The 12,732-nt window shown below is 41.5% G+C and overlaps 1 long non-coding RNA gene across 1 annotated transcript in view; it reads right to left on the bottom strand.

Annotated features, from left to right (window-relative positions):
- Window positions 1-192: 192 nt before the first annotated feature.
- The window catches only part of LOC116701255 (uncharacterized), a 13,805-nt gene continuing 1,265 nt past the window's right edge, over window positions 193-12,732 (bottom strand). The window contains exon 2 of the long non-coding RNA XR_004334872.1: window positions 193-267. This is a non-coding gene — a long non-coding RNA (uncharacterized LOC116701255). The remainder of the gene's footprint in view (window positions 268-12,732) is intronic.

Genomic DNA, 12,732 nt, shown 5'->3' with positions numbered 1-12,732 from the left:
ACTTGAATATCCCGGCTTAATCCCTTATCCTAGTTTCGTGCAACAGGCCCCAGGTCTGCAGTAGGACGCTTGCTGCTGTCTTAAAGACAGACATCCATTACTGCTGCAGATGATGACTTTGCTGCTTTCTCTATCCTTTGAAGTTTGCTCTCCTGTCTTCTGTTGAATACATTAAACCTCATTCTTTTTTCTTCTTCTCTGGGGATGGAACATGATTGAAGATTGAAGGAATGTAGTCAGGTGACAGAGGGTTGTTGCTCTTTTTCCCTAAAACATAACTAAGTAGGGGAGAGCCGGGACAGTTGAAACACTTTTTAATTAAACGTAATTTACAAAGCTGGACAATATATTGAGCCACCAGGTAGGGGGGGGTCGAGTTTTCCCATGTTATCCTATGGAGACTGACGGGTTGGGGGGCGTTTTTTTGGATTTCCAGTGGTCTAACCCATGTAAAAACCTAGTGAAACAACATTTCCCACAATAGAAACATGATATAAATAGAAAAACTTATGTTCTAGCTATAAAATTAGCACAGTCATCACAGTGCATGATATTTCAATAACCTCATACGCGCTTCAGGATGACGGCAATTAGTTATTATTAACAGACATTCACAAAGACGCATAGTCTGCAACAAACCTGGTATAATAACACCTTTGGAAGTACCATCCATGATATACAGTAAAATATTAAGTTGTTGGAAGTTTATGTGGCTTAAATGTATGTTTCATTCGTCCCCGCATGCTGTTCATTCGTCCGTCCTGGAGGGACAGATGGAACTTACGCACGTCCCACTCTTGTTGTAATAACTCCTGAACGGTATTGTCCAAAGCTGAAAATACAAATGTATTTGACAGATGACAAGTGTAGGTTGCTAGTGACAAAATATCAGTTCAGTACGATACGACGCTTTGTAAATTACGTTTATAAAAAAGTGTTTCAACTGTCAGGCTCTCCCCTACTTAGTTATGTTTTAGGGAAAAAAGAGCAAAACCCTCTGTCACCTGACTACATTCCTTCATCTTCAATCATGTTCCATCCCCAGAGAAGAAGAAAAAGAATGAGGGTTAATGTATTCAACAGAAGACAGGAGAGCAAACTTCAAAGGATAGAGAAAGCAGCAAAGTCATCATCTGCAGCAGTAATGGATGTCTGTCTTTAAGACAGCAGCAAGCGTCCTACTGCAGACCTGGGGCCTGTTGCACGAAACTAGGATAAGGGATTAAGCCGGGATATTCAAGTTATCCTGGATGAATTTAGCTTGGACTCGGTTGCACGAAACCAGATTGAATTAAGCCCAGCCAAGTAACCATGGAGATTTATTCTTTGCGGCTAGCCTGGTCCAGAGCAGGCTAACAGCCAGGCTAAGATTAATCCTGGAGTCTCATGTGTCAAATCAACTGCCGTCTAATCCAAAATAAAAGTGTTTAACAGTTATTCGTTGTCTTCTGCATGTGTTCTGCTTTATTTTATTAACATCCATTAGCCTACTTGTCACTTTTGTTTCGCGAGTTTGATTTAAACCTACTCAGTTGTTTAGATGTTAGGAATGGTTTGCACTGGCACCCTGATGCGGGGGGGACTTTTCCCGGTGGGACGGTGGTGTGTCGAGGGTGCCTGGCGTGCGGCGTGCCGGGGCGGTGGCCGCGCTGGCCGGTGGTGCTGCCCCGGTGCCTGGTGCCGCGGTGGCGGTGGCTATTGCCTGCAGCAGACTTGGAGTCGCGTAAGTGTCCACTCTCTCTGTAAAAGTAGAGATGAGCAGCGCAGCAGCGTCGTGTTCTCAGCTTCGGTTCTACGGCGCGCTCCGGAGATTAAGTGTGACGTATTAATGTAGCAATATTCCAGATGATAATAATGGCAGACTGGTCAGAGACCAATACATTCATGATTTCATTTTCTTGTTGTTGTCCTTCTCTAATGAAGGGTTAGTTTGTGTTACCCTTAATAAGTGGGCCTATTGTTTTTGTTATAGTTATATTGGTTTCATAACCTTCCTAATAAGTCTCACATCACCGGACTAATAATGTGGCCTATATACAGCACGTATGTAGTGTAGTTAGATTCATCACACTGGGAACACCACAATGCTTCTTAATCTTTATTTTGGTGCGGTCACTTGTCAGAAGAATAAAAAAGTTGTTGTCCCTTTCTGATTTGTCTGTTAGACATTAATTGTACAAAGAATTAGAATAGATTATAGAGATTTGTGCATATGGTTGTAAAACATGTTCCACGTTGTGAATAAGGGTTGAAATTAAGCCTAAAGTCCGTAGGGTCCATTTCCTGAGGAACATTAGTTCCCTCGCTCTCTTTGAGGCAAAGTAGATATTTTTAAACCCCACACATTCAGTGGGTCCGCTATGTCGGGCTTTTCTCTCGTTGATAAGAGCCGTATTCCCTTTTTTCCATATTCTTCCCCTCCTCGTTACTTTCCATTAGAAGATGTGCCTATTGGGTGTGAGAAACATTTGGCGCATGCGTCTTCTCATCTCTGCATCAGTAAATCTGTGATCAATAACATGGTCTATTTGAGAAAGACGTGAAGTGCACTTATCCCAGCTATCTACACCTGGCTGGACATAAGCTCCACCTGTTATCCTGGCTCGGCAAAACGTGCAACCGATATAAAGCCGCGATGAGCAGGTTCACACTAAGTCAGCTGCGCTTTTTCACTTATCCTGGATATCTTTATTCTACTTTCGTGCAACAGGCCCAGTGTGAAAGAATCTAACATCAACAAAGAACTTGAGAAAAAAAAACATGCAAGAGTGAAAATTGTAAGAAAACACAATCATCGCTTGAGTTGGAATGCCAAGCTCTGAAAACATGAAAATATGTTGTTAAAAAAAGAAAATAATAGAACTGCACTGAATGAGATGAAGGTTAATATCCTTGCTGGTTTCAAAAAACATATTCACACTAGTGACAGTATTTCATTTGTAGCTTCCTATCTCAAATCTAAATCACCCTAACATATTAACCAGTACATGCTGGTTAAATCAAGATGAGAATTAATTTGTCTTTTGATTTTTGGCATAATATTTTGGCTTTGATTTGACCTTGTTTCAAAGCTTTTCAAAACACTGTATTGACGTTTGAATTGCGTTTGGTGCCAATCTAATTCTAGGGCCTGTTAAGGAATCATTAAGAAACATCTCTTCATATGCATTTAGGAACAGTAACTTTGAAAAAGACTGGCAATATGATTGTTTCAAAAATATATGGCCGAAACCAAGTAACTACTAGCTAGTGCTCAGTGTTACTAACATACAAGTCTCACCATATTATAGCAATTATAGCCCAAGGCTCAATTTTTTCATTTAGTGATAAGTCCACACAAGCAAAGCAATTTTTAAACCACATTTGCTCACATGGGACCTAGTTATGGCAGAACAGGTTAGCAGCTCTTTGGATACACAAATACACTGTTTTACCACACTAACCCAATAGGTTTTATGACATCGATAGAGGAAAATAATGTGACGTACACTACCGGTCAGAAGTTGGGGTCACTTACAAATTCCATACCACTCATTATAGACAGAATACTAGCTGATCTGAGTGGGTGGCTGATATTTAATGCAATGTCTACATTACCATTATCACAACCATTTCAGTGTTCCAAAGGCACATTCATTACTGATCTGATGCATTTGAAAAATAACTAGAAAAACATTGGAGAACCCTTTTGTAATTATGTTAGCACATACAGTATGTAATCTGAAAAACTGCTACTTGGGTTTAAAGGCTGGTAGTCTGTCTACAATGGAGTGCAATGGAAATTTCTAAATGACCCCAAAACTTTGACCGGAAGTGTGTACCTAGACAAAATAGTTAAAGTAGTTGTGCTCTGAATCTGTGTACCCTTTCAGTAATCACAAAAGAATGTAATTTAGCAGATGCAAATTTAGTTTAAACAACCTACTTTATTAAAATGTTTGTGGCAATTTCCTTTAGGAAATTGCCACAAGACATTTTAGGTATTTGTAAATGGTGTGTATGCGTATAGTGTAATATGGTGGAGTGTTGGTAAAAGACAAAACTAGACAGCAATGTAAATGTCTAAACTGAGGAGGATTCATTGTTCTAGAGCATAATAACTATTAGACAATAATGACAACAAACAAGTATTACAGTATTATTTTATATAATAGCACATACCCCTTGATTATTTCTTTGTTGTTACAGTTCCCCGTCATGTCACCAAATGTACAACATTTAATCCATTGTCTGTCTGTTTTACATAATAAGATTGTGGGTTCTCCTTTCTAATCCTCACGCAATCTTTCTTTTGTGCATTAAACCTTTTTTGCAGCTAGGACATATTCACCGTTTAGGAAGTTTTAATGTGAAGGCAGGTTTGGCTGAAAATTGAAATGAAAAAAACCTGACACACAGATCAACATGTTCCCTACTTCTCGGCCCGGCAGTAGTACCACTGTTGACCATGATTTTAAATATTTCTACTGCTTTTGGAGCAGCAAAAAACTTGGCAATGGGAATAATAACTTCTTAAAAATTTATCTAAACCATGCAATTTTGCCAAAACAATTGCACATGCTGGTGTCACACGGGTTGAAAGTATTTCCCTTTCAGTCCAAAGTATATAATCACAATGAGGTTTTTTCAGTAACAAACAACTGAATTTGTACTTCACATAAATGCATGGTCCCTTTCAGCCTGATGCTTCCTTGCTCATCTTTTGCAAGGAAAACGTCTGCAAGAGAGTTTACTGCCTCATTTATAGAGAGGTTTTGGGCAAAAAATGGGGCACTTCTATTATCTAGAATTATCTATTATCTCCATTACACCTGAACCTGCAGAAAAAACTACCATCGGTGAGGCTTCAATAAAATGGATGAGAGTGAAATCCTGAATCCAGCAGTTCTACCAGAACATCTGAGTATGATTTAAAAATAATTTTAAATTCAATAATAATTTTGTGCTTACATTGCCCATCTGCAAAACAAATACAAACTGTTATATTTAGAACCATAAGCCTAGTATGAATTAATAACAATCTCAGAGACCAAAGGCTATGAAATGATGAATTTTAATAGCCAAAGTGGAATTCATGGTTTAATGTAAGGATTAGTGAGTTCATATATGAGATAAATGAGCTATACTGCTAAACTTATCTTTTTCTACCTTACCGGACAAAGCTTATCACCCAATACCGCACAGATGGTGGAGGAGCGCCATGCAAGGCTCTGCCGGCCTGTCGGAATTCAGTGGGGTCTGTCTTGCTCAAGGACACTTTGGAGTCAGGGGAGAAACAGTAACCTTGTGCTTAGCACATCAAAAACACTACTAAACTGCCTTTTACCATCTCAAGAACATCTCCAGACTCCGACAGTGGCTTTCCAATTCTGTAGCTGAGACCCTCTCACTCCTTCATCACCTCACGTCTGATTACTGCAAGGTATCCTTTTGGTTCTGCTAGCAAATCTACTGACAGACTTCAGTACGGGCAGAACTCTGCGGATAGGAGTCTACCACACAAAACCGTGGACTTCACATCACTCCATCCTGAAGAAGCCCTACTGGCGCCAATTAAGTCCGGCATCAAATATTAAAACTTCTAGTACTGACATAAAATCTCTCCCATGACTTGCACCTCAGACCATAACAGATCTGCTCAAGCACCCCTACACTCCAGTCACGGTCTTGCGGTCCTCTGACACGGAACTTGTTGCTACCAAAACCAGATCCGGGGACATTGTGGTGACAAAGCACTTTGTGGCAGTTGCACCATCGACTCTGGAACCCGCTCCTCTGCATTTCGCTGTTCCTCCTATTATAACCAATTAAACAACCCAGCCTTAAAACATACTCTTCACTGGGAGGCTTAGGGAATTAATTCTCCATGGCCAACCTTAACCCCCCCCCACCAAGAAAACTTTTCGTCATAGGGGTATTGCGCGTGGCATGCCGGCCATTTGTGCCCCGGGTTTAGCGATTGAAGAGGAAATGGCTGTAACTACCGTTCGTTGTGTATAGCTTGAATTTCCCAAACCCAAGAGTCCAGGCCTGAGGGAATATGCAGGCTAAATGGAGTTTGGAGCGGATAGCGCCAACCATCTGCAACAGGAGGAAATGTGACTCATAACAGGAAGTGAGTGTAACTTGAGTGTACATTGTCAATTGGTCTTGCAAACTTTTTCAGTATTCAATCAGAGTCGCCCCACTGACGAACATTCACATGCTGAATTCGCTCAAAGTCTCAGCGCCCCTAGTCGGCAACAGGAAGTAGTTCTAAAAGACCAAGGTGCTATACCTTTTAACAAACTGCCTCTAGAGATTTCATCAGATCGACTTCAAATTCATTCTGATCATCTTAAGATGTTGAAGATGAAAAGGTATTAAAAGAAAAACGTTCCTCAAACGGTTGGGGGCGTGGCATGGCGGCATTTGACGTGTTAGAGATCATGAGAAATTGGCTGTAACTACAGTGTGTCCGTTGTCGTATTCTGACTTGAAATTTCACACAAAACCAAGAGTCCAGGCACTGAGAACATCTAGAGGCTAATATGGGTTTGGGAGATAGCACCACCATCTGGCAACCAAGAAATATGATGTATATACAAACATCATCCGATTTACATGGAAACTTAAATGGTGGTCTACATTGATAACGAGGCGGCCCCCTATTTTTGACAAGCTAGTCACTCCAGGCCACGGCACGCCCTTAATAACATTTGAACCGTTTAATGGTATAGTCTTATGGGGAGGTGTCTATCTGAACTCAGCAAGAGACTTTCCTTTTTTTGATGCGGACACCGCCATTGATGCGCGCGCCATTATTGACTGCGGCCACGCCCTCTTCCCAGGATGAAGGAGCTGTATGACGTATAGGCTTGTGTGACCCGTATCCAAGAACTAAGCGAGACTTCTTTCTTATGGGTGATGTTGGACCCGCCCCCATATTGATTGCCGGCCACGCCCTTTCCCAGATAACTGAATGCTTGTATGCGCGTAAGGCTTGTGTGAGGATCCAATGGAGAACCTTCAGCAGAGACTCTCTTTTCATTGGGATGTTTGACCCGCCCCCCTATGATTGCTTACGCCCCCTTTACCAGAAACGTGACCTGTATGACGTATCTCTGTGTGAGGTGCCATCGAACGCAGCGGAAGACTTCTTTTTTATTGGTTGTGTTTGACCCGCCCCCTTATGTATGCGGGCCACGCCACTTTCACGGATAAGAGTGTGTTGATGTATAGGCTTGTGTGAGGATCAATGAACTCAGCGGGAGTTCACTTTTCATTGGCGGACTTTTCAGGGTACGAGTGACGCGAATCGCGCGGTCGCAAGGGAGAGACGTCGCCAGTAAACTCCGACTTGCGCAGGTTAGCGAGGGCCTCAATTCGCTGCTTGCAGCTAAATTATTCATATTACGTATTATTTATTATTGATTATTATTATTTATTATCTTTACACTCAATAACCGTAGCCTTAGTGATGCAGCTAATGAGACTTTGGCTAGCATACACATGTCTAAGTGTTATATGTTTTTGTGGCTGCTCTGAATGTACAGGCTGTTATCCTACCACTTCGACCAAAACAAGGTTTGGGACTTAATGTGCTGTGAGTCCTCTCTACAATATCAATTGAAAATATGAATCAAATGGTTTCATGAAAGTACATTATTAAAGTGTGCAAATGTATCGTTTTAGTCTGAAAAATACTACCGTGTTCCATTGTATAGTTTGGGACTATTTCTCTAGTTCTTGGCATTCTTTATTCAAAACAATACTCATAAATTAGTACCTGGTTCTTTTGCAGAGGTATGTGTTCAAACAACATTCGCTTGGTCTACCACAGTCAGGTAACTCTGCTAGTTTTCCTCCTTTGTTGTTGCATAAAGACTTGTCGGGGGTTCTGGTAGTAGATCTAGCAGGACAGCCTTTTGCACTAATGATGCTGTTGTAGTCGTTACAACAGGAGAGGGACTGCTGGCTTATCGATCCGTCCTCTCTTGTGTACAGCTTTTTGGAGCGGTTGTGTGAAGTTGGGCCTGATTCTGTTGGGTCAGAGGTGGGAAAGCTGGTGGTATGGGCCAGCAGTGGTCTTTGAATGATCTCTCTTTTTTGATCTGGTGTTGTTAAAATGAGTCATTGCCCTTGCTGTTTTCTACTCTTTTTCAAAGTCTCACTTGGTGGGCCCACTTGCACTTCTTTGACTGTGACAGCTATCTTTCTCTCTTTCTGGTAGTGCTGCCTACCCTGAACACACAGCTGCGAACATGGGTAGACCACGCACCCAGTCCAGATAGCAATTGACCAGTGGGCCTAACAACAACACTGATAACAACCCCTGGATCTTAACTGGGATCATTCAGTCTGGGAAGACTCTACCTGTACATAAAAAGTAAGGGCATTGTCTGCTGATGAAAAGTGCCCTGATATAATGTATTATACGTTTTAGCAACTGGTTGGCAAACATTAAAGCTAGCTAACGCTGCTAGCTAGACAACGTATTAACACTGACTGCAATAAACGTTACACTTGTAAACTGGGCTACCCTCCATTGCAAAAACAAAGCAAAATTTTTTACCGGTAGACTCCAAAGCTGAATTATTCAATCACGAACCAGACGATTGTCTCCATTTATATTCACCCAGGTTTGTAGGCTTGAAAGACCTCCAGCGTAAGGACAAAGAAGTTATTAGTGTACTGTAGGTAAAAACATTCTGCATACTGAAGGGCAGGGAAGCTTCCGTTCACTTGGTAAAGGTTGTGTCAAAATATTATCGGGGAGGCATTATATGGATCACCCTAATGTTAGAATCAACCAAGTGTGCTTTATATGTTGTCCTTGTCTGTTGAATTAAAAGTGTGCAGTGACTGGGCAGGATAAAAAAATCCATGCTGGTTGAAGTTCATTTTGCCAAATTTCCGCCAGAACTGCGGCGTAAAAAGTCAGGTCATGGCGAAGCCGGCTCCTATCCCCTCTGGGAACAATATGTATTTGTATTTCTATTCTATTGTAGAATTCTTGGTAGTAGAGGATTGCTGACCAACACCTATTGATTTGCCAGTCATGAAATGAAATAGTATAGTAATTAGATAGAAGTAGAAATTAAATAGTATGAAACTAATAACAATATCACTATATGTATGTATATTATAAGTTTATATGTTATACATGGGTAATGATAAGGGGTGCATGAGTTTCACTTGACGGGCTGCAGACACAAAGGTTCGGGACACTCGCTCACAGGACAAGTTCACCCACAATATAAATCATTTTATATGATAAAATGTACTTGGTAAAGGTACATGACAAATACTTTGTTGTGTTAGATAGAAAAGCTTGTGGTGTTGAGTTGTTTTTGCACTGTTGTTTCCAGTCGCATTTTGTCGGCACATAGGGTTAATATACAGTATATTTTTATGTCAACTTTACGCCAATGTTTTGCCCTCTACTGACCCGTGTCTGTCCCCCCTCTTGATACAACGGTCCAGCCTTTCTCCTTTCCACCTCTGTTGGCATCCAAGAAAGATTCGCCTCTCGCCAGAGGTCCTCGGACAGGCAGAGAAACACCCCGGGGTTCAGATGCTGAAGACTTGTTGGTGCATGAACGAGGAGAAACAGGGTGTTGGGACAGGGGACAGCTCCTACACGAAGGCACGTGGTCAGCAGGGGACCACGTCAAAGAAGGAGAGTGACAGAGCAGACAAAGGAGCTGCGTCCTGGATGTGGGGAGAACTGCTACACCGCCCAGTGGGTAGCAGAAGAAGCAAGATAGCAGGAGCACCCAGCCCTGTGTGATTGGGAACTAGTTATCACTCAAAGTTTAGGGAATAATTTAAAGTTGCTAAAAATTGAACTTGGTATGAATCTGGAGCCCATTCAATGCTTTCAGAACACACAAATGTGCCAAGCAGGAATCGGGTGTGACCTTCAAATGTGTGTTCTTGATGGGGAGCTCTAACTTTAAAATTCAGACTTTAACCAGCTGACCTAACTGCGGGTGCAGGAGCCAAAATATGGACAGGGGTTTCAAACAGATAGCCTATCAGACACCAAGGGCCATAACCCCAAGTGGTTTAAGGTGATTACGTAAGGCAAGCAATATTGCAAGGACAAAATAGATAAAACACTAAAGTTGCAACAATTCAGTTGTCCTAATCGAGAATAAGCCATCTATAATTTACCCATGCTCTGTGAGGGGCCCATGGCAGGGACCGTGACGGTCCCCGGGAGGGAACCCATATTTGACATTGGCTCGAATGAAAGTCCCTCCACCGATGATGTAGTTGAATTCGGGGCGGGACTTGGATATCAGTTGCAATGGTTTATCTCAGCACACGAGATGGACGCAGGATTACTGACATTGAAGCGGTAAATATTAAAGACTGTAAAAATAATGGGCGAACGAAGTTCCGGGACCTGAAAAGTGAAGCCATTGATGACAAGGCCTTGAACGTACATATATCATTGTCCAGCAAATGGGGCCACTCACACTGGCTCCAAAAATAAGTCTTTTTATATAGAAGTCTATGGGGGAAAAGCCTATTCTCTCTTGATTTATTATCCTCAGTAGAAACTTTTCGTAAATAGTTTATGGTCCATATCGCGCTATTTCAATTCTTCAATACATCATGATGTATTTAGTAAATATGGTATTTTTTACTGGTACAACATTAAGCAAGGATACTTTGGGACTGTTCAATCTGCAAACAGAAGGCTTAGCATGCTAACCATGGCAAAAACTACGGTGGACATATAATAGTCCTCAACGTGTTTTGGGTGTTGTAAGTGTTTTCATCTCAAACAAGTTTGGTCTACTTAAAAATGTCTTGGTCAGCTTCTGCTAAACCAAGATAGGTAGGCCTGTTAGCGTTAGGTGGTAACTTAAAGGGAAAGTTTGCCAATCTTCTGTTCTGCCAGACACTCCGATAAGTCTCCGTAAACAAAAGGTCCGCGTTGACCGGCCAGACTTGCTACCACAAGGGTGTTAAAACACATCAACTGCCCTCTTAGGTTTAGCTTAGAGCAGAGCCATTGAAATCAATAGTAAGCACTGGATCTGGCCACATCATTACTCCACAGCTCAACCCCCCGTCAAAAAATGGCCGTGTACAGTTGCAAAAGCCAATAGAGGCTTCAAAAACGCGTCACAAACCAAAGGGTGTTAGCATCACCAGAGCGCTAAGCAGTCACTATGTATATAGTCTTGGGGTTACTGGGCTGAAATAAGCCTGTTCTATTATATTTGAGCTATGGAGAGTGTTTATTATACAGAGCATACTTTGTAAATTATGATGATCATGTCATTGATTTAATGCTGAGCCGTTTGTAAAACCTCGAGACTAGGGCTGCACAATTAATCAAATTTTAATCACGATCACGATTTTGACTTTCCACAATCCACATTTACGTGATTGAGAAGTTTTTTTAAAGCGTTCATTCATAGGAAGGACTCAGCTTTTTTATTTTTTGCATTAGAGCATCTACCGTCCCTAAACTACGTTCTGATCATGTAACAGTCAGAATTCTGTTCATGGATCCGTTGCAGCTTAGTTTCTAGATGTAGGACAGTCAAGCAGAGGACAGAGTAACGGGAGGGAAAAAATTCTAAAGTAAGCAGACTCAGTTTACGTCGGTCTCCAGGGTTACCAGTTTACCAGTAAATGCAAAAATAGTGCTCCAGTTCTGTTGTTTTGCAGACAACACAGCAGTACCAGTGCTGTTGGTGCTAGTTAGTGTATGGTAGCAAACAAGCCTCTAGGTATAATTTTTCTTTAGGTCGCACCGTGCTAAGTGTCCTGCATCCGAGCAATGTTGTTTATATGTATAGGTTAATTTGCCGTACATGACCCATTTTCTCTGTTTAAGCTGTGACGCCTGTTGCGGATCTATCTCCTACTCTCTCCTCTCCTCTTCCCTCCGTGCAGCCTACAGTTTTTAATAGTTAAGCAGGAGAGGCTAACCGTATTTGTACCAGTGTTACCGTGGTAACTATGCTATCGCGGACGCCACGGTGATGAGAGAACACCAGAAGAAGTATGAATGCAGATAACGTTCAGTGTGTTGAGTAGAACAGCCGGTGTGAGACGGAGGCTGCCGTGGACCTGGGCCATAGATGTGGACCCATGGCAGAGAATAATAGTTCATAAAAAAAAATGCCAGCGCAACCGTGACAATACAGGCATTTCTAACACAACGGGCATTGACAATGCTACAACATTAAGAGTCAGCCGTCCTCTGTGAAGTAGCTACGTCCATCGCACTCCTATCCTCCCTAGCTATTTTAATCAGTTATTGTTGAAACAAGTGAAAAGAAGCTTTCTCAGAATACATAAACAATATATAATCCTATGATATTTATTTCAGATAGCTAATTTTATTCAATGTGTTGCAGTTGTATGTCGATTAACATTACAATTCAACATAAAGAAGGAATGTAATTAATATAGAGGTGAAAAGCAGTTATAAATAGACTATGTGACATTACAATTTGTTTTGGTTAAAATCAACAAAATAATCGTGATCACATATTGATCAAACTTAATCGTGATCATCATTTGGCCAAATCGTGCAGCTTACCTGAGAGGCTACAGGTTTTTAGCTTGTAGAGAAGGAAGAGTGGCAAGCGTCTGGATGAAGAAGACTGTTTTAGTTATTGATTAAACCAACCATTTTGTCCATTAAAGCGTTATTTAGGAGAACGGCAGGGACAAAGAAGATAGATATAGAGTGAAAAAAAGGAGGATAGTCATCGGACA

This window comes from Etheostoma spectabile, chromosome 14 (genome assembly GCF_008692095.1).
Source record: "Etheostoma spectabile isolate EspeVRDwgs_2016 chromosome 14, UIUC_Espe_1.0, whole genome shotgun sequence".
Lineage (NCBI taxonomy): Eukaryota > Metazoa > Chordata > Actinopteri > Perciformes > Percidae > Etheostoma > Etheostoma spectabile.
Note: the sequence above shows the minus strand (reverse complement) of the source record. Positions and strands in the feature narration are given on the sequence as shown.